The sequence below is a fragment of the Bombyx mandarina genome, chromosome 13, assembly GCF_030267445.1.
Source record: "Bombyx mandarina strain Sakado chromosome 13, ASM3026744v2".
In the NCBI taxonomy this organism is placed as follows: domain Eukaryota; kingdom Metazoa; phylum Arthropoda; class Insecta; order Lepidoptera; family Bombycidae; genus Bombyx; species Bombyx mandarina.
The window spans coordinates 15,976,627-16,002,706 of NC_143220.1; the positions used below are offsets into that span (position 1 = coordinate 15,976,627).

The 26,080-nt window shown below is 37.9% G+C and overlaps 1 long non-coding RNA gene across 1 annotated transcript; it reads right to left on the reverse strand.

Annotated features, from left to right (window-relative positions):
- Positions 1-1,292: 1,292 nt before the first annotated feature.
- Positions 1,293-1,745, reverse strand: LOC149501688 (uncharacterized). Its single transcript, XR_016324121.1, has 2 exons — positions 1,400-1,745; positions 1,293-1,369 (listed from the first exon to the last, which is right to left on the reverse strand). It is a non-coding gene; the product is annotated as an uncharacterized LOC149501688 (long non-coding RNA).
- Positions 1,746-26,080: the final 24,335 nt, after the last annotated feature.

Below are 26,080 nucleotides of genomic sequence, written 5' to 3' on the forward strand. Positions count from 1 at the left end.
ACATTCAGACAGTTGGTCATAATGGATTAAAGGATACTTTATTTTACTTTTTGGCTACGGAACTCCAAAAAGACCAAGAACGCATGCCAAAACGTTATTTGAAAAAAAGTCACATAAATTAGTAGTTGGGAGTTGCACGGTGAAACTGAGTATGTGTGGTATACATACATATTTAAGTGCTTGCCTCTTTCACATTACTTGGCATTTCCTAATGGGCACATCCGAAAGAATCTCAAATAGTAAAATCTTTTTAGGCTTATGTTCAGCGTTGAGTGGGTCCACAAATGTCGCTAAAAGGCTGGCCGTCATTGTTTATCCGGGCAACATTAGGCGGGTAACCGGACACGCGCGCGCTGAGTGCGCTACAAGTATCCGCTTTCAACTCATTACGGGTCGGACGTGGTGCGTGGGCAGCTCACCCCCTCGCATCCCACACCGCGCCGTCTTTGTCCTTCAATCCCTCTTACAATCTTCGATCCAATTTCGAATACCCATACATCCGCCTAATGTGAGATTCCGCGATAGATTAGATGACAACATGTCAAGGGACGCGACTGAAGGACAAACTTGGGCGACGTCGTAATATTAACAAAAAATATGTAACTTAGTAGTGTTTCTCAGTATGGTATTTTTATATTATTATGATTTCATTGAATGCACACAATATCAGGATTGGCTGAGAATGTTGATCGGTAACTTTTGTAGGTAGTAAACGTAATATGTAATGTTTAAGTATCTACTTTAAAATAAACTTACTTGCATAAATTAAAACTGCTTTTAATTTCGAGGTTATTATTTCGTTCGTGAGCAGAAAAACTCCAACCTATTTATTTTAAAATTTCGAATTTGAAACAGTAGAAAATCGTCAATTAAAACTGCAATTAAATTCGTTGCTACTTACATCCGGTAGATAAAGTTATTGTGACAGTTCAATTTATCTCCGAGTCGACTTAATCCACAGCAGTAAGACTTGTACCGAATTAACAATTAAGAGCGTTCTAACCTCATGTCAGATGTAATCGGAAAATAAAGTGACACAAGTATCTTAATCAAGTGTCCATTCCGAGGAGTTAGGGCCGACAGTGCTGTCCGTTATGGGTGATTCCGTATAAAACCGGACCGGCGCGTTGGCTGAACCGGCTCGTCCCGTGCAATAACAGTTTCGACAAATTGAGTCCGCTCACATTGAAGCACGATACGACAGGGTAACTTGACTTTTCACAATATACGTTACGTACTGAAATTAATTACATTACTCTCTCCAAGGCTACTCGGAAGCAGCGGTGTTGAGGTTTTTGGAGTTTACTCCTTTAGAATCGATTTACATATATAGGCCCGGGGTATGAAAATTATGGGGACCAAAATCGTACTAGCATGTCACACGAAATGCGTTATGCGCCTAGCATGTCACACGAAATGCGTTATGCGCCTGATTGGCTCCTGATTGCGTGATGCGTGCGCGCGCCAATCAGGAGCCAACGCGCGGCCGCGTTATCGCAGGTGACGCCGGGCTGCTGCGCCGGCAGTCCGCCACAAAGCCTCGTACTGATCGCGCGTTTCTCTCATTATTGTATTTTCATATATTTGTTAGTCGTTTGTTTTGTGTCTCGTTAATTTGTTAATAATCTGTTGTGTATCGTGTTGTCGTAATATAGAACTATTTCTCGTATTGTTTCGTTTAATTTTTTATATCCAGTAAACTCCAGTCGTGCGTCGGAGCGGACACACACACTTTTTTTTTTTTGTATATTCGAACACTTTCGAATATTTTTGTAATCTTCGAATCGAAATTAATCTATATATATAAATGAATTGCTATTCGTTAGTCTCGCTAAAACTCGAGAACGGCTGGATCGATTTGGCTAATTTTGGTCTTCAATTATTTGTGGAAGTCCAGAAAAGGTTTAAAAGGTAGAGAAATATGAAAAAGCTCGGAATTAAATAAACATATCAATTTTGTTTTTCCTTTGATGTGTCCTCCGTCAGACGGATTCCTTTCGTTTCTTTTAAGTTTATTTTATAAAAAAAATAAGTCTTTTATTTATCGGTTGAGGCACTACGATGTCTGCCGGGTCAGCTAGTTTTAAATAAAAAACAATCGATAGCCTATTAATCGTCAACAGTACTAACATTATTACGTTACGTAACACTATTTGCGAGTATTACGTCTGTCTATTATTCATTAAAATAATTCGATTCGTATTCACCAGACCTAATAACCGGTGTTACAGGAGCTATGCATCTCTTCCTTAACACGAGGCTTAAGACGAGTATTTTACGGTCGGTATCGGTGTGACTGCACCTTATGCGTTATAGGTGACCATGGGCGATGATGGGCGGCGGTGACTACTTCCCATAAATTGGGCTGCGTATTCATTCCTTTGCCTATTGAAGCAATAATAAAAGATTAGATAATGATGGCGGTAAGGAAAGTTATAACTTTTCACCGGACGGTAACAGCTTCATTTTTATTTTAACAAAACAACTGAGACTTGATACGCATTGTTCCATTACACAAATTTGGTCGCTAGGATATTATGAATGTGAGTGCCGATAACTGTCTATTAACTGATAGGCCGTAAGCTTCATCTACCTATGCTGACTTAAAATCAATTACAAATTGCTTCGAGCAAATTCTAATTCAAAATTAAACGGCTCAGAATCAAGCAACGAACGAGGACAGAAGTAAGTTTTTATTAAAAATCATACAGTGAGTCGGAGGGCTTCGGTCCGGCTTACCGACCGCAATAACATAACCATTTGGACAAATTGTGGGTTGTCCGGGCCAGGATTAGCGGCTTTATGGAACAATTCGCGTCTACAATACCAACTCCTGTTTCCTGATAATTTATATCAATGCTCAACATCCAACGGGGAAAAGAAATTAAGCGCTCATTTGTCTGTGTTCTTTTTATTAGTTCCCCGCTCGGCTTTCGTACGCTCACCATTTTAATTCTTCGTAATTGAACAGATTACTTCGCTCGTAATGAAACTTGATGTTCATGTATAAATAAATAACGTTTATTATAAACATATAAAAAATATTTGCGGTGTTACGTTTCTGTATACATTTGAAGCAATATCAGTTTTTATTTTTTTTTTATTGCTTAGATGGGTGGACGAGCTCACAGCCCACCTGGTGTTAAGTGGTTACTGGAGCCCATGGACATCTACAACGTAAATGCGCCACCCACCTTGAGATATAAGTTCTAAGATCTCAGTATACTTACAACGGCTGCCCTACCCTTCAAACCGAAACGCGTTACTGCTTCACGGCAGAAATAGCACTACACTGAAAAGCTCGCATTGAAACAAAAAAAAAATGCATTTCTCATCAGTTTTAACTCAATTAAAGAGTTTGAATAATAATGGATCAGTTAATTTCATTAAAATGTTAAATCAGATATCCAAGTCCAAACAACGGCGTAAATTAGTTTTTTTTTCTCGGCACAAGCCTTTCTGAATAGTAAACAAAATGAATGGGCCGCCCTAAGCAAAGTTTAATCCGTTTTTATTACGAAGAAAAGAAGTAATTACTCTACCCTTGGCGCTATAGAGGGTTGAAGCTCGAGGTAAAAATTTCCATAGATTTATCATAAGCAAATTAAGTTTATAATTAAAAACAGGAGTTTTGTATAGATGTAATTTGAATATGTAAATAATATCTTGAAACGAGTGCGAAAAAAAGAACTACGCTGTCTTTCATCGTGGTTGAAGCGAAATAATTACGAAGGATTCAAAACAATGTTCTCACTAAAACAAAGGATGGGGAGCTAAGCGGTTTTAATGCTGTTTAATTATATTTGTCGCGCATCTCATATGAAAAGGTCTCCAGGTATAGTTTGGGATCCATTACGGTCTCGTGCTAGGTAACATACGTAATTATCTTTCTCTTCCACGACGATGTGATTATTCTATTAGATGAGCAAATAATTGTAAGCCCGCAGTTTAATATTTTGCCTATTCGGATCATCATAGCCTTGCGAATATTTGAACAGTGATACAACTAAATTGATCATGAACTGGACATAGAAATGTAGTAAGGCAACAGGCGAAACGAAAGGACGCTTTAATATTTTTTTTTTTTTATTGATAGATGGATGGACGAGCTCACAGCCCACCTTTTTTTTTTTATTCTTAGATGTGTGGACGATCTCACAGCCCACCTGGTGTTAAGTGGTTACTGGAGCCCATAGACATTTACGACGTAAATGCGCCACCTACCTTGAGATATAAGTTCTCAAGTCTCAAGTATAGTGCTTATAAAAGACACAGGCTCAGCATTGGGCAGTTATTTTTTTTTAAAGAAAACGTTTGTTCTGTACACCTTGCTACCTCTTAAAGTTATATTAAAAGAAAATAGTAGTAAATTATATTTCCCAAAAATTATTCTCCACAATTTTAATGTGGTTAACTTAATTTTAAAATTATGTACAGGATAAATAAATATAAACAAATAAATTAACATCGTCCGCCAAATATATGGCGATGCAAATTCGATATATTTAACTGATTTTTATTAAAAATAAATTTGCGTGTTGTCACAGCAGAGCGCCACCGTGTTTCTCTAATATACTATTTGCATTGATATTTTGGGCGTATTGTTTCGTGATGTATTATTTTGCATGTACAACGCCAATGTGATTATTACCTCTTCTTGCATGACACATTTACTGGTGGTAGGACCTCTTGTGAGTCCGTACGGGAAGGTACCACCACTCTGCCTATTTCTGCCGTAAAGCAGTAATGCGTTTCGGTTTGAAGGGTGGGGCAGCCGTTGTACCTATATTGAAACCTTAGAATTTATATCTCAAGGTGGGTGGCGCATTTACGTTGTAGATGTCTGTGGGCTCGTCCATACGTCTAAGCAATAAAAAAAATATCTAAAAATCTTCGTAAAACGACAAGACAAAACGATATTAAGACGCGATTTCAATGCTACAATTAGCCAGCTATCTGCATTATTTTTGCATTATAGATAGATTAGAAATCGAGTTAAAAGAAGATTAGGAGTCGTGCGCATAATCTTGGTGAAAGAAAAAACTAAAATAATAAAAACTCAAAATATTTGCTCATCTACCTTCAGCAGCATCCAAAAAATTAATATACACATAGGTACTTTGTTTTAAAAGTGAGTGAAATCTAAGAATATTAATATTACAAAAAAACAAAATGGTTCAATATGTTCACCCTATTTTATTTAATCTAATTAAATTAAATGTATACTTGATAAGAATTTTGCTTAATTTAAAAATAATAGGGCCTCCAAAAGAGTTCAACGAAGTTTCTTTGACTAAAATATTCCCTACAATTACCGTCACTAATTATTAAGCCTAAAATAAATTATTATGGCGGTTTTACAAATGTTTCAAGAAAATAATACTTATTCTATTTCTTAACTATCTACTATTATTCACAATTACCATAATATAAAACCCGTTGTAAAACATTTAATTTCTGCTTAAAGAATCATTTAAACTTGACAATTTGTAATAAACGATATTTTAGAACTTAATGTTAACTGACGTGATTTCAAATTTAGATCTTCAAAAACTTCAAATAATGAATCTCAGAATCAGGGTTGTCATTTTTATGATACTTCTCTGACAATTACTTTAAAATTTTAAAAACAGTCGAATAAAACCTCTGTTTAAATGGAGCTTCTTTCGAGACGTTTGTAAAGTCGTTATGAGATGTGACCGTTCTATTACTTCATCGAGAACCTGAGAAATCAATTCGGAGTCCATAAGGGCGCCGCACCGTCTCACCTAAGAGTCCCTAAAAGTCCTATAGGCGGGCGTCCCTACCGTTCGTCTCGTTCGCTCGTGCCCGTTTATAAACGGTTTTATTGCTTTCGGAGCAACCGAACATTATTAAACTTTTCCAATTTCGATTTATCACGTAGCTGTCGGAATTTAATACCGCCCTACCTTCAGCGGAGGCGATCGCCCGCCGCGTGATTACAATACACGTCGTTAATAATACGAACAGAGTGCGGGTCTGGGCCACTCTCCGGTGTTCCTTCTCTGCCAATTATGACATGACGCCTGAAACCGCTGCCGCTTCCGCCACACGATGCAACACCCGTTACTCGCGATAAGATTTTGGATAACTAAAATCAGTATTTGTTTTGTTGTCCGTTAAAAATAATTCAGCATTTTACAAAAGGTTTGATCAAGAATAATGTTTCTTGAAAACAATAATAGTAAGGATGGTATTTGGAGAAATAAAATCTGTAAATTAATCAGGTAATTCAACGATCTTAAGAAATATAAATAACAGATATATTTAGTTGAGATATTAATAAATTTTAGTCAACAATTATTATATTTCATTAAGACATCATTCGATGGTTTTAAGTTATATAATAATATATAAATACATATTTATGTGCTTCTAAACGGGCAAAACGAAGAGCTTCTTTTATAAAAGCATGTACATATATTTATTTTACATAAAATGTACGCCGCTGGATGTTTTCATACAAAATGAAGTCTAATATCAGCCGGGGTTAAAATTATGAAGCTAAAACTGTAGGTTATTGAAAACGTGACTTACATTTACACGAGTACATACAAGATACTTTGTAGGGCTGAAATATATGGAATGTATTGCATATGAATCAGATAAATTGATAAGAATAATGCGCAAACGGGCGCTCCCCCTAGAAAAATATCTTGGTGCATATTGAAATGAAAAGGAAGATTGGACGTGTACTTAATTTATGTGTAATGTTTATGTGTAAATTGGTTATCTATAAAGTCGGTTTACGGACGATAGTTTTACGTGATAACGTCATATAGAAGGCAATAAAATATATATAATAGGTTGGGGAAAAAGTCTTTTCGCGTTATAGTATGTATGAACTTGTAATAAAATCTCTTTGGCTATAGGTACTCTTTGTATCTGGCTGGTTTTGGTATCATTAAAAGTTTAAATTTGAAAGAATGATAATTCCAAATTCATATTAGGAAATTGTGTGATTTTTATTTATTTTTCGTACTGTCAAGATGAGTGAATCTATTGAAGAAAATCGACATTTTAAAATTTTACTACAAAAAAGGTAAAAATGAAAAGGTTTATGAACCTATATAATGCAGTATCTGTGAGAGTAGCAAAAATTTGAGTTAAGCGTTTCCAACCCGGAATTTTTTATGTCAAAAATGCACGTCGCTGTGGTCGCCCTATTACGGATAAAATGGATGCCATTTTTGAAAAAGTGGAGCAAGATCGGCATATCTGTAGTTACGACGTAGCTGAAGAACTAGGAATTTACCATAAAACAGTTTTTCCGCATTTGAAAAAAACTGGATACACAAAAAAGCTCGATATTTGGGTACCTCACGAGTTCACTGAAAGAAACCTGATGAAAAGTGTATTCATTCGTGATTGTTTATTACGACGTAATGAAACCGAACTATATTTTAAGAAGCTGATAACTGGTGATGAAAAGTGGATCACGTACGACAAGAACATGCGGAAAAGGTCGTGGTCAAAGGTCGGTCAGGCTTCACATACTGTGGCGAAACCCGGGATAACTCGCAACAAGGTGATGCTGTGTGTGTGGTGGGATTGGAAAGGCATTATTCATTATGAGCTATTACCACCAGGCAGGACCATCGATTCTGAACTCTACTGCGAAGAAGTGATGAGATTAAAGCAAGAAGTTGAGAGAAAGCGGCCGTAATTAATCAACAGAAGGGGTGTGGTTTTTCATCATGACAACGCTAGACCTCACACATCTTTAGCCACTCAGCAAAAATTAAGAGAGCTTGGCTGGGAGGTGTTAATGCATCCGCCGTATAGTCCTGACCTTGCACCTTCAGATTTCCACCTGTTTACGGATACCCGGTCGAGGGGGGTAACGGACCGGGTTATGTCGGACTCCGGCGCCTCCTAAGAGGAAGAAGGGGAGAAGAGAAGGGCCGAGGTCCTTCACCTCCCCCAATTTCTCACAGGAGACTACGCCTTGAAAAAGGCGCGCGAAGCACTTGCCCCGCAGAACGACTACCGACTAAACCCCATCGAGCCCCACCACTCCGACTCCACGAAACCCACGGTACCGCACAGTGCGCGCCGAAGGCTCGCCGTCGCCGGTACCTATCCTGTTAATAGGACGGCACTCCATCCCCGGGAAAATCCCGCAGGACGTCGTCTCGGAAACACACCGTGAGCGGTGCACAGGAGCCACCTTGCGCCGCCTCACTACCGGAATCACGAGAGGACTGCCAAAACCAATTGTGGCGGTATTTTGATCAGAAGCCCCAAAATTTCTATAGCAATGGGATCATGTCCCTACCTACAAGATGACAAAAAGTTATCGAAAAAAATGGTACTTACATACTTTAGTTAAACGTAAATAAACTAACTATATTAAAAAATGTTGTGAATTTTCTTAGAAAATGCGAAGAAACTTTTTCCCCAACCTATTATATAGAAATATTGATGAAAAAATGTATACTTTTATGAACTGAATAGAATTATTATCACTGAATTGTCATTATTTAGCATAATAAAGAGAAGGAGTTAATTGAAAATTAGATGTTTTTCGATAAATTTACGCTTGGGCAGATCGTGCCTCTCTATCGCTTGTTCCGCGCTCTCGCTTGCACGCTCAGGTTCAGGCGGAACGTGACATATTTTCGTGCATGCAGCCGGTGTTTATCCATTTATAAGATGTTATCACGTCAAAACAATTATCTACGGGTGACGTGCAAGCTATGATATTATTATGAACTTGTCTTCTTTACAAACTAATAAAAGATATTTATAAACACCGAATTTATTTAAGCAAACTGACTTTTGTGTTTGTAATCCATCTGATACTGTATCGTTCGTGTCGCCAATAATAGCTCTGTATTCTTCATGCGTTCAACGAACAACTAAATTAGATTGAAATTTATTGGTAAATAGTGGTTATGAGCAGTGGCGGGTGATCGTTGTATTAGCGATGCAATCTACTCACATTCATAGAGCCAATCAAGTATCGAACCGCTGCCATCCGCGCCCCTTACTTATCCCTTCACAATCAGGTACGAATCTAGATAGCAATAAAACACAAATAATTCTTGAGATAAAGATGTAAACGTTTCAAATATTTAGTTTTAACGACAGTCATAATTATTTTCTATTCAACAGCAGAATCATCATAGAAATAAAAACGTTTATTACCTAAGAATTTAAAATGTAGTCTGCATCTGCTTTGTGTTTATTTGTTTCGTGGACGGATAAACGAGTTAGCGACGAGCGAGATGTTTTAGTAATCATAGAAGATTAGTAATTATAATCTGAAAAGACTCATAGTGACGGATAAAGTTGATGGAAGTCGTCGTGGCCTATAGGATAAGACTTCCGGTGCATACGTGCTGAGCGATCCACCGGTGTTCGAATCTCAGGCGGGCACCAATTTTTCTAATGAAATACGTAATCAACAAATGTTCACGATTGACTTCCACGGTGAAGGAATAACATCGTGTAATAAAAATCAAATCCGCAAAAAATATAATTTGCGTAATTACTGGTGGTAGGACCTCTTGTGAGTCCGCACGGGTAGGTACCACCGCCCTGCCTATTTCTGTCGTGAAGCAGTAATGCGTTTCGGTTTGAAGGGTGGGGCAGCCGTTGTAAGTACACTTGAGACTTTAGAGCTTATATCTCAAGGTGGGTGTCGCCTTTACGTTGTAGATGTCTATGGGCTCCAGAGTAACCACTTAACACCCGTGGGCTCACCCGCCCATCTAAGCAATAAAAAAATATGGAAGACGATCCAGAGGTCGGAGCCGAAAAAGATGGAGTGACCAAGTGTCCGAGCATCTGGACACGAGACTGAACCACGCACTTCTCTGTACCACTGACCGACATAAGTGGCTAAAGATTACAAAAAAAGGTCACAGGCGGGCGCATCACGATGCTCAGCGATGAGCGATCGACTGGACTAGAAGGAGGAATCATTGCAGATACAGCATTTTGTAAACGTATGGGGTTACACACTACTTGCCTATATTTGTCACGAAGCAGCCGGCTTGAAGGACGGGGCAGCCATTACGAAATAAAATTGTCGCGCTCATATCTCAGGCCGGATCGCAGTATCCACTTTGTGATATCTATGGGCTCCACTAACCACTTAACACCAGGAGAGCTATGAGTGAGTTAGTGAGTCACCCCTAATCCTATCAAGGTGGTATAGTAATTACCGTGATCTCGCTCGGATCTTTCTATCGTAATAACGCAAAATTATCTCCTGAACTGGTATATTATTTACAAATGCTGTGTTTAATCTCGACTATCACGAAATTATTAACAAATGTTTTGGTTAAAAGGTTAACAAGCAAAGTTGTAGGCACCTCGTTAGGAACAACGTCCTTTAATGAGGTTGACTCTTATTAAAACTCTTCAACTAAGTTGTGTTCAGATGTCTAGTTAGCAGTTCAAAAGCGATTGACAGATTTAATTGATGATGAGTCTCTTTAATTTTGTATAAACTGTATATTATAATGTGTTTAATATGATACGTTTACATATTGTATTGAACGAAATAATTACATGTGAGTGAAATAAAAAAAAATATATACACATAATATTACAACCTGTAAATATTATATACACACTTTAACAATGTACTATGGTAATAGTCAAAATGAACTAGAAAGAGGGTAGATAGATTTATTCTGCTCCTAGCGTTCTACTCGCAGTCTTAATTCTACCCTTGATTAGACTTGTGTAAGTTGAAACTTGTAGTAAGAACCTGTTAAAAATTATATTAAATTTTCAGATAACAATCGTTCTAAAGTAATACGCCTACATTGTTTCACACGTTGTAGGTAATAGCTATAAACATTTTACTTATTTCCCCAAATTCGCTCCCTTATAAAGAGCTCACGTACGACCGCTCGTAAGTTCAATGGAGGTGTTGATTAAAAATATTTCCCATGTGCGGGCGGATAAGGCTCGATTGGGCCGGCAATCAGCCGCCCTCGCCAGCCGGCCGCCGCTAATCATGTGCGCTACCTCTGCTTATTGCACACCAAGGCTCGTTGTTTCTACACAACCTTATTTACGGGTAAATGCCGTGAAAACGGTGAGAGAATTTGTTCACTACGTGTCTTATAGTGGCTGTTTGTTACAAATGCTAATTAATGATTATTGTACGTGTGTCTATGGTGACTTGAATAACTTCTTCAATACTTTATTTTTATTTATTATTATTGAATTATTACTGGTTGCCCGAAGGCCTTTCCAGTTTCACCAGGACAGGTGGGCGAGCAAGGCTCAGCCAGGAGGGGTGGGATTTGCTAACAGCTATCCCAGCGCTTCCGAAGAACACCTAACAACTCAAGAGCAGCTGCTTCGCGAATGAATCTACTACCGGATCGGAATCGCGACCCGCGGAGAAGACCCGGCGAGAAACTCAGCGGGTTGATGCATAGGTTAGGTTGCACGTTACCGCGGAGACTGACGTCGTTGGTCGTCGACTATCGCCTCGACGACCCGTCGGTCGGGCGTCCTCGGGGTGGCGCCGCGTGTCTGGTTGTAGTGTTGACCGCGGGAACCCCCCTACTCTGAACGGGTTCTGACCCCGGACGGAGATCGGACGTCGGGTGTAAGAGTGCAGGGGAGTCGTTTAGTGGGTGGGCCCTAAAATCCTTGGGCCCGCGATCTGCTCTCAACACCTGCAGATCGTTGAGTCTCACATACCCCGCGCGCCCCCTAGGCGCGGGGACCTCGTAGGAGGTTCGGCCCCCGGCCCGAGAAAAAAAAAAAAAAAAATAGGTTAGGTTGCACGTCGAACTCTTTGCCGAGTTCGACGAGTACGGTTACCCCTAAGCCTGCTCCTAGTGTAAGAGCTGAAGGTGTTTAATGCAAGAGTTATTGGATCTGATGGATCCATAAGGACGTGTCTAGGGCGACGAAGGTGACTTGTTTCTGCGTGATCAGGATTCGTCTTCTGCAAGAGTATTATGCGTATTGTATTAATTCCGGAAGAGGATACTTGCAGAAGTCGAGAAATACTTTTATTTATTTATTGCGTAGATGAGTGGACGAGCTCACAGCCCACCTGGTGTTAAATGGTTACTGGAGCCCATAGACATCTACAACGTAAATGCGCCACCCACCTTGAGATATAAGTTCTAAGGTCTCAAGTAAAGTTACAATGGCTGCCCCACCCTTCAAACCGAACCACGTTACTGCTTCACGGCAGAAATAGGCAGGGTGGTGGTGCCTACCCACGCGGACTCACAAGAGGTCCTACCACCAGTAGTAATAAAATATGTCTAGTATGTGTATAATAAAAAGCTTACATTTATTTCCGTTATCTGGTACCTATAACACAAGTTCTTTACGAGCTTAGTACGGGACCAGTTAACGTGGCGTGATTGTTAGTAAATATTTATTTATTTATTCCTTCACTGTGGAAGTCAATCGTGGACATTTGTTAAGTACGTATTTCATTAGAAAAATTGGTACTCGCCTGCGGAATTCGAACACCGTAGTATCGCTAGGTACGAATGCACCGGACGTCTTATCCTTCAAGCCACAACGACTTCAAATTCCTTCGGATCTTTCGTAGCTCACAGATACCTCGATACGGTCTGAACTACCTCGACCTCAATAGCCCCTTCAGCCACAACGTGAGCATCGACGGGCAGCACTCTCAGTGGCCTGTAACCACAGACCTTGCGATCTACTGAACGCCACGCTGACGTCATTAATTTATTCATCGTCCTACCACCGGTAACAAACATACATTTTACATAAAAGGAAGAAATTAATTAAAAAAATAGGCTGAGAAAGATAAATGAGTAAGTACCTCGAACCCATTCCCAAAAAAAAAGAAAAATGAGTGATAAGGCCAATTTCTCAACTAACAAATAAATTTTATCCGTAATTTACTTTAATTCATTATTCACCATAATTTATTATTTATTTCACTATTGGAGAACCCAGGCCTCAGAAAACTACTTTATTAAAAGTTAAATAATACAATACTAACAATTGTAATTCATAACCATTACAATGAGAAAAGTAATAGCGATCATTTTCGAAAAAAATTCAAACAAAATGTGAACTGCCTTCATCTCAGTTAATGAGGTATCATTCCACTGATTTTTAAGTAGTACCAGAGCCAGTTAGCTCATTGTTTATCGCTGTAAAGTGGGCGTCTGCAGACATCATTAAACCAGAAGATATTTGTAGCGATAAAATGTCCCGACCGGCTAATGCTCAGAGCAGTCGCATGTTTGTCATTGCCAAAAATGTTCGGCGTCTACAAAGCATGTCCGAGACTTGCAAAAAGATCACTTTCCTTTCTTGGTGAGCGCTTAATTGGTATACCATCTCAAGTGCGTCCCTTTACAATGCGAAAGGAATATTTCCAGGCCGAACCATCTAACAATTCCCTTTTTTATGCGAAAATAAAACGTTCCAGGTACCATGAAAGGAGTTAGAATCTAATTATTAAATTTTGAGGAATTGTATTTATTTTTTTGGTTAAGACTTATTTTCGAGTTGCAACGATGTTTTAAAAGTATTTCAATAGCTTACAAAAAGTATTTAATATAAGCCGAATACGGATTTCCCTTTTGTAAGGCCACATTGTAGAATGGATATAAAAAGTGTGACATCGTCTTTACCGTTCAATCAGGACGGGTTTGTTTCTTTTTTGATCATTGATCTAAATTCATTGGAAGTCGTGCGCGCGGGCATCATCGCATGCGTATGCGGCTTCCAAGGTTTTTGCGCGATAGGACTGTCAAACGAGATTGAAATAACTGCTCGCCTTTGAAGCACATACTTTTAACGGAGCAACCGATTGGTTCAGAGAACATCAAACAAAACCGTCTAGACGACGACAGAACCGTCTTAAAACAAAAGTAACCAGGTACAGCTTGATTTGTGATGGACGTTAAATACATTGACATTTTATAATTAGAATCATGAAATTATTAGAAGGTAGTTTTAGTTACTTCGAGACGTAAATCATTTTAATTTATACGTTATACTCGAAAAAACCTTGTTCTTCAAAATTTAAGACGTTGAAGTTTCTTGAAAATTCGTCACAAGATTACTCGTAAATAATATCATTTTTATTACAGCATCAGCAGATAAATTATGGCTAGAGAATTAAAAAAAAAATGGACAATATTCTCCACGATTTCTTTATTCCAATAACACGCATAGTTAGATACATCAACTGCAGAGTTGTCGAGGCTGTTCGCGATTAGGAACCGTTTATTTTATTGAAGTACCCACTTATCAACGATGCCGTTAGTTTTTGCTACTACGTTCTGTGGTTCCCGTCACAATTATCACAAGGCGACGCGGGAATCCATCGAGGCTATAACAGCTGTTTAAAACGTGTTAATAATTTTTGTTTTTGTATCTCATGTATTTTGATTGCGTGATTAGAGAAAAGAAAGAATACAACGTACACGCTGCTTTTCGACACCATATTTACAATTTGGATATTCTATATATGCAAAATTCGATCTTTGATAATTAGAAAGATAATAGTGAAGAAACACAACAAAAATTCTCATATTTAGAGTGAAGAAATCCTCAAAAAAGTTATCATTAATTCATAATCATAATCCTAACATGATTTGTCAAGATAGTAATAAAATGTAAAGTCAATCGTTTGCAATGAATACATAACTACTACATTATAATTATAATATTACACGTCTATATAAATTATCTGCTTAAATAAATTTGTTATATTATGTGAATCTTATGTTATGACCAATATAAAATAATATTAATACATGAATGTACAGCGAGACATTTCTATTAAGTTAGGCCTCTGGTCCGAATGTGACAGGAATAGCAGGAAAAGCAGGTTACAAGCGCATTGCATAGGTTGGAAAAAAAATGTAATACAGGCCTGTTGTATGAAGACGAAGAACAAAATCAGAGTAACTATAACTGTAACTATACTGAGACCTTAGAACTCATATCTCAAGGTGAGTGGCGGCATTTACGTTGTAGATGTCTACGGGCTCCGGTAACCACTTAACACCAGGTGGGCTGTGAGCTCGTCCACCCATCTAAGCAATAAAAAAACCGTATATTTTATAATATTAGTTATATTATGATACTCAAAGGAAAACAGAAATTATATCCAGTATGATTCTTTGCAGAAAATTCAAAGTTCTAAAAGAGATATTTTTTATGATATAATACTACTTCAAAACGAGAAATGCGAGTTAATAACATCTAATTGTTTTGTTCATAGGATTTTATTTAATAGGGCTTATTGTGAGCGTACTCGGATGGGTACCATACTGCCTTCTTCGAAGCAATACGATTCGAACCTGCAATACACCACTGATACATAGGGCCATCGCAAGTTGTTTCCGCTTCATCCGCTCCTTAAGATCGCTCCAGGTCATGCTGGCAGTCCTCATCACGCTCTCCACGGTACATCGCCAAGTACATACAAGCGTCCAGGTCTTCTGCCACCCAGTTGCCACATAACACCGATCGCTGTTGGATTAACTTCGCTGCGTCGTGTGCATACATATCTATATAGTACTATATACTATATAAAAATGAATTGCTGTTCGTTAGTCTCGCTAAAACTCGAGCACGGCTGGACCAATTTGGCTAATTTTGGTCTTAAATTATTTGTGGAAGTCCAGAGAAGGTTAAAAAGGTAGATAAATATGTAAATTGCTCGGAATTAAATAAAAATAACAATTTTGTTTTTCCGTTGATGTGTTCCCCGTCGGACAGATTCCTTTGGTTTGTTTTAATTTTATTTTATACAAAAGTTTAGGTATTTTATTTGTCGATTGAGGCACTAAGAAGTCTGCTGAGTCAGCTAGTACTTAATAAAAATCACTTCAAATCAAATGCTTCCCATAAATAACTTTAAATAATAATATAGATACAAAATTCGCAGGTTTATTTTTAATCCGGTATATTTATCGGGGTAGACGAGGGTGGTGTTAGCCGAAGTGTCCGCCAAATCAAGGCTGGCAGTGGCTCGGTCAACGTATTCACCCGGTTTCCTTTATGGCACTCACTCTCTTACGGAAGTGGTTGATGTTGAATATAGTGGATATGCCTCCCACAATCCACATTTATCAATATTTTTTCACAAACATTTTTATAAAGAAGTTGTTCATTGTTTATCAGTTTAATATGTGCAAGTTAATTAATGTTGAGGTTAATTACAAAATATATTTCGTTTGAAATGGGACGTAATGTGTTCCATAATGTAAGATATACACAGAAAGAGGCTAGATAATATGAAAATATTTACTAGGTGTTAAGGATCTCTAAATCCCCCTCCAAACAAGTTTTTATTCTCGCCCACCACCGAGCTTCACTTCATCGAGCGATCGCGAACACATATACATCTTTAACGATTACATTATCTACTACAATATTGCACTTCATTATTATTTGTTCTACAGTTTTAATCTTTTAATAAACCTGTAAATACGAGCCAAATCGTTTCATTGAAGAGAACAACAAGACATCCAGCAAGGAACACCAGGTTTGACAGCATATCTTAATTCTTTTATTGTTCAATTTTCATAATGTAGGTTAAAGATAAGGTTGGTACTTAGTCTTTTTGTACCTATCGCAGAGTCAGTAATGAGTGGGAACATTGTTTAAGAACTTCATTTAACATGGTAAGACATGAGGCCGGTTTTATCTATTTTAATGTAAACCAATTTGTTACTTAATTAAAATACTCTGAGTATCCATATTAAGTAATCGTATGGCAGCAATACTTTTAATGGATCTTGCGAGTTTTTGCCTTTATTTATACGTTACGATGTGCGCATAATGGATCAGCAGACGAACACTCCACTAGATACTCGTATATGTCTGTGATTAGTTACAGTCTTCTAACATAGCATTATATTGAGTGGATGTTTATGATAGATTTAGGTACTTTTGCGTATCAAGAATTAGCGATATGAAAGTTCGATAGTAACTAGCTAAATCATGTAATAGTAATTAGAATATAAATATTATGGTCTGAGTACTGGTGGTAGAACCTTTAGTGAGTCCGTGCGGGTAGGTACCACCGCCCTGCTTATTTCTGCCGTGAAGCAGTAAGTAATGCGTTTCGGTTTGAAGGGTGGGGCAGCCGTTGTAACTATACTGAGATCTTAAGAACTTATATCTCAAGGTGGGTGGCGCATTTACGTTGTAGATGTCCATGGGCTCTAGTAACCACTTAACACCACGTGGACTGCGAGCTCGTCCTAAGCAATAAAAAAGTATATTAAAAATGGTTATTTTAGTGCTTATCTAGTTTATTTTTATATGGTATTTACTTATTATTTAATTTTTAAATATATTTTGGTATTATTTAATAATACATTTTAATAAGAAAATAAATTATGCTCTTAAGCTTATTCATTTATTGCATTGACCGGTGAACGAGCTCACGGCCCACTTGATGTTAAATGGTTGCTGCTGCTCAGGGACATCACAAAGTGAGTGCCGTCACCAATCTTTTTTTTTTATTATTGCTTAGATGGGTGGACGATCTCACAGCCCACCTGGTGTTAAGTGGTTACTGGAGTCCATAGACATCCACAACGTAAATAGATACAAGTTCTAAGGTCTCAAATATAGTTACATTCTTACAATTATTACAATCTTGAGATATGAGATCGATGTCTCAATAAATTTGTTTAACATCTAACTCACCCTTAAATCCGGAATGTGTAACTGCTTAGTTGCAGAAATGGACAAGATTACGGTACCTACCTGCCTATGTAGGCTTGCAATACGCCTTTTCAATAAACGCATTTGCCTGTGTTGGTATTATCTTTTTTATTGTAGACAGACGAATTAAATTTTTTATTTAATAAAAAAAAAACTACCTTTTATACCTAGTCAGGTCATAAATTCTGTCACATGTTTAATGTAAAATAATTGAAACAAGTTTATTCATTATGTAACCATTCATATACCAAAATGAACTTAACAAAACATAGATTCTTATGACACTAAAGTTTATTCAAAATGACTTCCGTGATTTTGAATACAGGCCTTCAATCTGCGCGGCCAGTCGTCTATCGCAGCACGAACGAGGTCCATGTCAATATCGGCGGCTGCCTTAATCAAGGATGTCTTGAGTGACTCCAAATTGGGATGAGGCTTTGAGCACGCCTATTCCTCCAAGTGTTGCCATATCTTGTAATCTAACGGATTCAAATCTGGACTGGAGGAGGGCCAGTCTTCGTGCAGGATGAAGTCGATTTCACGCGCCGCCAGCCAGTCTTGTGTGCTCTTCGCTCTATGAGCTGGCGCCGAATCTTGTTGGAATACCCAGTGCCTGTTATTGAACATGGTATGAGAAACAGGTTCCACAAGGTTCGTCAGGACTGTATTTTGATACACAACTGCATTCGTTTTTACACCTTTCTCACAAAAATGTACCTCTGTTAAGCCCCAATAAAAAACTCTCAACCATACCATGAGCGAGGATGGAAAATGACCTCGTTGGACACGCGGAATACGGTTGCTCGCTTCTTCACTACTGTGTGCGTATACCTTATCATTTTGTTTGTTGTAGCTCTCTTCTACGGTAAAAATTTTTTCATTTGAAAAAAGAATTTCCCGATATTTTTTTCCCGCGTACCGCTTCAACAAAGCGCGGCATCTCTTTAGTCTCAGGTCCATTAGACGAGCATTCAAACGATGTCCTGTTTTTCTTCGATATACCCGAAGCCCTAAGTCTTCATTTAACACCCTTTTCACCGTGGTTCTGCTTAACCCCATCTGAAGGGCCAACAGTTTCTGCTTACGTTTGGGATTTCTTTGAATTCGCGCCTTCACAGCTTTTATCACTGCTGGAGTCCTAACAGACCGAGGGCGACCACTTCTTGACCTGTCATCTACACTAGAGTCTTCATTGTATCGTTTGATGGTACGATAAATGAATCTTTTGGTTGTATTCAAATTTTTCAGTATGTTAAAAATTTGAATTGGCGCATAACCGCAACGATGCAACGCAATAACTGCAGCAAGGTCTTCTTTAAGCGTCCACTCCATTTTTAAAAATGAGTAAAATTCTAAATGTATACTATTTTTATTTTCATGAACAATTCGAAATTCGAATTCAATAAACTTTTTTGTGGCCAGCATTCTAAACGAAAAGTTTTTACTGTGTGACAATACTTATGACCTGACTAGTTATATACCTCTGTTTATGCTTGAACATATGTAGTTTTTTAATCTTTTACAGTTCTGTTTTAATTAGTTAATTTCCCTGTTGAGTTCCGTGTGAGAAAGTCTTGATCCATTCACAAATCACGTCGAGGTATCCTTGATGCGAAGTTATTATTAGTAAGGCACGCACACACATGTAGCGTGTAAAAACAATTAAACTTGCACAATGAAAGCGCTACACAGTGCTAAGCGCCAACCCATTGTGTTGCTACGAGTATTAATCGAATAAGTCGCTTGAGCTCGCATCCATTGTTCGATGCGACACGATATTTTTTGTTTTTTTGTGGTTGGAAAACTTGTTATTAATGTGGGATTAATTAATTGATGGTACTGCTGTGTGGAAAGCTCTCTGACTTGTGAATGATAGTCAAAATAATGTATTTGTACATGTAAAGAGCACATTATCTTCCAAATATTTTTTACCAAAATACAAAGGTTTGTTACGTGAACAGGCGATCTACATTGACGGCCGAACAGTGTTACTGTATTTTTTATGTTTATTGCAACATCGATGCAAAAACGGAGATTTGAAATATCGGTATCTTTTTACTGGTCGTAGGTCCTCTTGTGAGTCCGCACGGGTAGGTACCACCGCCCCGCCTATTTCTGCCGTGAAGCAGTAATGCGTTTCGGTTAGAAGGGTGGGGCAGCTGTTGTAACTATACTGAGACCTTAGAACTTATATCTCAAGGTGTGTAGCGCATTTACGTTGTAGATGTCTATGGGTTCCAGTAACCACTTAACACCAGGTGGGTTGTGAACTCGTCCACACATCTAGGCAATAAAAAAAATCGTATGTCGTGTGTGTATTGTTGAAATACAGAGAAGCTTCAGTCGGATAGGTCGGCCCAAGTGAGTTAATTAACTGGGAGCGTGTAAGGCGACGCTCACGGCCGCTCTAATTGCGCGATTATTCCTCCGCGACGCCTAACTGCTGGATGAAATTTAATTAAAGTTTGTTGTTCAAATAGATTTAATTAAAGTAATGTTGTAGCGAGCGGCGCGCCGACGCCAAGCCGATCCGCGCGGCTCAATCCGCGTGAGTGCTGCGCAACTTTTCTAATTCATTACTTCTGAAAGCGTTCCCGTGATGCCGAGCACTCTTAATAATTTGTATTGTGTACTTATAGTCGCCGTATTGAAGGAACCGGGCGAAGCGACACTCTCGTATCCGCGAACTGGACTATACATTCAAATTTGATTCCAGTAATTGTCAAAAGTATTTTAAGCTTTTATCGCGGGCCTTGAGCGCGGCGACCGAATCATGAAATTCCGTAACGAAAAAAACCTTACACCCCTCACTCCGCCTACCATGTAGCTCGCGTTCAACACATTCACACGTTGTGCTTGTGTAGTGTTTGTGAATAACGCGTGGCGTGACGTCACACTGCATGCGCATCATGAAAATATGCCCATCTCTCTCTCGCGCGGTCTAGCTTATGCGTGTGAAGGGGACAGTTAAGGTTTTGCTTTTATTAATGTTTAATATACCGTGGTCTTGTTTATTATTGTTTTAATATTAATTTATCATTGTCTAATTATAATTGCATAAGTTGATAAAAAATGCTATGCAATAGCTTTACCGCAGCAGTTCCCGAGTGCCACACGTTTTTTTTTTGTTATTGTTGCAAATGGAGATATATGTGCCTCTTGTCCTGGTGAAACTGGAAAGGTTTTGGGGTCACCAGTAATCCTTCGTTCCTAAAAAAATATGTGTTACCTGTCTACCTTTGTTTATCGGGATACATAGATATCGCAACTAAAATTCTGTTACCGTGTATTGTGTAACGGCTATCTTAATGTATATAGACAGCGGCACATACGAATGCGTGGTAACGACAAGCCCTACCCGGAGTATTTACGCTAATTTACAAATTTAGCAGGTTAAATTTTGAAACAAACTGATTCCGTATCCCACGCGTGTTAAGTTTGCCTTTATAAAAATTAAATCGGTACCCGCGATTGAGTTTGAATCCTGGCACCTGACCAGGCCTTTAGAACAAGGACGCTTCGAAGATTTATCAGTCACGGAACGATTTAAAAATACTCGAGCAACGTTTAAATATTACGATAATATCGATTGAATAATGCGAACATTAATTAAAGTACTAGTAGATGTAATAATTATTTGTTAGCGAGACAGCTGCGTCGCTGGAAATTACGTCGCTACGGTCGATGCGGTACAAATGTACCGTTAAAAGCTACATTAAGATAAAAGCCATATGCCATAATTCTTATTAATTTTTAATAGGTATGTCAATTAAGGTTAAACAGCATTCGGTAGCCCTGAAAATAGAAAATATTTATATTACCCAAAAATAACAATCGCGGCAGTGATTCGCGTCCGTAAGTGACGAACGATGTTCGCGTCAATTACGGCTAATGGAAAACTTAAATTATGATAAAAGCTAAAGAGCTCGCCACGGATGCTGCGTGTCCGCTCGCATTGGACGCCAATAAGTCGTTTTATTATTGCTTATTACAATCTTACTCCGGTTATGTCTAATAATTTATCTTTAGGTATACTTCATATTATAAAGCTGAAGAGTTTGTTTGTTTGAACGGGCTAATCTCAGGAACTACTGGTCCGATTTGAAAAATTCTTTCAGTGTTAGATAGCCCATTTATTGAGGAAGGCTATAGGTTAATAAGATCACGCTAAAACCAATACAAGCGGAGCACCAATAACAAATGTTTCAAAATCGGTTTTTTTTTCCATTTTGAGAGCTTCCGCTGCGTGCGCTGCAGAAACGGTAAAAGTTTCGCTAAAATAATGTATTACAGAATTGCTCCCCTTTAAAATATCTAAAAAAAAGTCCGCGACAGCATATGTCTATATATTAAGGTTTACTCACTATAACGTTTTTTATACTAACCAAACTTTGTTCTAAAATAAAGCATTATTTGTGAACTATTCCACGCGGACGAAGCCGCGGGCAAAAGCTAGTTAATTATATTAGCTTAATTACGAAGAGTAAGTGAATAATATTCCAGAATTATATTTAACTGCATTATACAGTGATATCGATAGAATGGAATTTAGTTATAAGGTTTAATTGAATCCGAGTGCCGGTGTCTCTTTCCGTGGGACTCGTTCGCCGTCGGCCCACAAAGCCTCTGTCGGGCAGCTTTCAGCCGATTACCCGCGACGCGAAGCCTAATTTGATTGCCGCTCGCCATCAATTACCTCACGGCCACCGCTGCTTTTTATTTACTGGTTCGTTTTCGCATGACCTATTCTCTCGTCTATGGTGCTATCCAAATTTTCGACAAATAAATGTTTTCTTGCTTTGGTTGCGAATGACTCTTTACCTTCCGTATAAAGTATAAAATAGTAAGTATATTTAGTTTTTTGTATTACAAATTTTTATCCCTTATTTTCAAAAATAAATAAATACCTATAGATAGTGAAGTAAAAGAAATGTTGTAAAAACTTTGGTCAATAAATATGCATTTAAATCTAATATTTCAGGTTAGATTTGGTTCGGAATATATGCGTTATCTGCCAGTCATTTTCTTTGATGAGCTTACAATTAAGTAAATTGAAATCGTTGATCGTTGCCGCTCGATACGCACCGAAATAAGAAATCTAGGAAATATATAAAATTACGAAGAACTGTATTTTTCCCGTACATATTAAGGCATGAAGTCGAAATTAATACAGCTTGCCCTTGAATCTTGTACCTACTATTAGTATATGGCAAAAATTTGCAGACTGGTGATACTTACCCGTGCAGGCTTTATCGTCAGTAATGGATGAAAATAGAAAGGGTATTAAGGAGCAGCTAATGTACATATTATTATATCGGAATAAGATTTAAAAAAAAAAACTCAGACTCTTTGACGTGTCTAAATTGATTAAAGTATTCTATGGCCACACGTATACCATTTCGGTATAGTGATCAAAATAAAATTTGAATTACGTTAATTGAATTCAGTTTGAGACGTTAGCTTGTAAATAATAGAAAAGAGCCGGTACAGGTTACTGTTGCTATGTTTATTGAAATGTTTACCGACTTTATTGTTTCATTCTCAATTTGAACGTCCTTGCAAGTTTACGCATCTCTTTCACGAGTAAATTGCTCTGCTCCGTCGGAGGAGTCATAAAGAAAATTGCTATACAGTTGATAAATAATTTATCTGAAAGCCCGCCCCAGTCACCGAAACACGCCCGGGGTAGCACCGCGTCTACTTCCACCTAATATTACTTTCCTTTTGTACAATTTTGCAACAGGGTCGTTCGCACGTTCCCTTGCTTTTATGGGCAATAAGTGGAACGCAATTATATTTATGGACGAAGAATGGTTAGAAAACTAATTTCACCAAGTATCATTTCATGTAGTATATTTCTGTTTAATGAGCCGCCGTTCGTGTTTATTATTAATATAGTAAGCGGGGAGCGTCGAAGGTCCGCATTAAAGCCGCGAATACCAAACAAATCTCACGACATTTTAATAATGTCACGAAACAGTGTTAATCGAGCCCGATATTTTTTGTGTGTTGTAATTGGAGTTAGCGTGATGACGTAGCTGCTAATTGGGAAAGTTAGGTATCCAGTTTCTGGAGCACTGGTGCCTAATTAGTGTACGCGGCCGCCTCTCATTACGACGCTCAGTTTTAATTACCCGCACGAACAAACTTAATATGGCATTTGATTCTCAGTATAGTCAGTTTAATAATGTGAGAGCACCAACGTAAAGCAATTTACCTAAGTTAATTACGTGTTTTTGTAATAAAAACGTTTTTTTTTTTTTTTTATTCTATTTCTAAATGTTTAATATCTTCATTGAAGTTGTTTCTTTTGCATTAAACAGAATTTACTTTTATTCTCTATACATTAAATAACAAATCAAACATAGTAAGCATTAATTTACGACTCAAGTTGCATTACTAACAATACTGTGCCGCCATTACCGTGCACTGAGTAGAACACAATAAAGGTCTATTATACTGAATTGTTAATCTCCAACGTGCGCAGTAGTGGTTGTTTATTCAGCCGTATTAATCAACAGTCAGGTGGATTACAGGGTAGACGAAACGTGTCCTAATTAGGGAATAGTCTGTCTCGCTCGCTACGGATAATAAGCGTCCGTCTAGCAGCCCAACATCGCGCTTTATAGAGTAGTTATTTAATAATTACCCACATTATTATTTAGTTAGGTTGCTTAGCTAATAAGTCATTTTAAGCAATAATTTCAAGCTAATTCGTTTTATTGTTTGTTAGATTAACGAAATAAACTGTTTTTCTGTGAATATTTGATTGCGATAATCATAAAACGTTCTCATATACATCCCTGTTTAGTGGGTTTAATTTTTACGTAGATTGGACATATGAGGTCACGGCACATCTGGAAAAAATGGACAGAAACCTATCTTTGTGCATACGCAATACGCCACCAGTAATGAGTGAAAGTAGGTAGGGGTTGCAAAAATGATATAAAAATAATCAGAGAAGGTAATTGTAAATAAATCAAAGGTGTTAATGCGGATGATTTTAAGAAATCTAGTCGCAACGTAGAGATAGATGGTTAAAGTTCTTAAAGTAGTCTCTGATTTATAGCTGAACAGACTAATATTAGTCTAACGTCTGCGGATGTCTAGAAAATTGACGTTCTAAGCAAAACGAAGAACATAAATATCATGACTTACAACGAGACCTTCACTTGAATTACGAAGTAAACGGATGTTGTCACGAAAATTAAATTGAGTATCTTATTAATCATATTAATTAACTAAGTAATTAAAATCCGAAATAGTATATGTTCGGGTAAATAATAGACGCGAATCGAAAGTGTCTTTATAACGTGTCATTGGAGGACGTCGTTGGCAGCAAATTCAATTAGGTTCGTTTGCGAACTCCAATAAATACTGCTATCGTTAATTAGAATCAATCGTGGGATTGCGTTTGAGTCTATTCGAAATCAGTTTGTACGTGGGCGGACGAGACTATGTTGTGACAGCAATTGGCTTATTAAGAAGCTAACAAAACGCAATACTGTCCAGTTAGGGGGGAGGTTTAATCTATTTTGTTCATATCACTGTGCGTCCTCTGGTGATTGATTTGTCTGCTGTGTTACTTTGTTTATAGTGTGGGTACAAGTATTATTAGTGCAGTCGAAAGGTGAACGACCTCGCGGCCCAACTGCTGTTAAGTGGCTACCGGAGTTTCTACACATGACAAAGTAAATGCAGCCGCTTACCTTGAAATATTATTGTTTAATTATTACAGTGTAAAGCATGAAATCGCTACAAAAATATTCAAGAATTTTGGTGCTTTTTTGTGGCGGCTTATACTGCACGCTGTAATTACGCACTTTATATTGGTTAAATTTTTTATCATTTCCTCTTCGTTAATATTTTTCCTGAACATGTATTACGTATTTATTAACTAAGAATCGGAGTCTCCGGTGTCGTCGCGCTGATTACTAATTTATAGTATTACAGGCAATAAAAAAACATTCACGTATGCAAAATTAAAAACAAGTTATCACGCCAGATCGCTATCTGAACTTAACAGCCCGTTACATAGTATAAACAAACTTCGCACCATGTATGGTTTATAATCGCACCAACGACAATAAATCTTTCGATTTGCATCGATTTGAATACTGATTGGACTCTTACAAGTAGTAGAGGCAATTGCAACCGGTCACGCCCGGGGCACGTTTACAACACGACACTGCGACAACTTTACAACTTCGTCCTATATTCGTGTGCATTTTATCCTCTTATTAATAAACGTTGTTAATAAATATTAGCAATCAAGTTCGTTGCTATTAAATTTATTAAAAGATACAGAATGAAGGTCGGTGCTTAGCGGTGTCCAATTACAATATGCTCCATCAAACAATCACTTTGTTACAATTTGTTACAATTAACT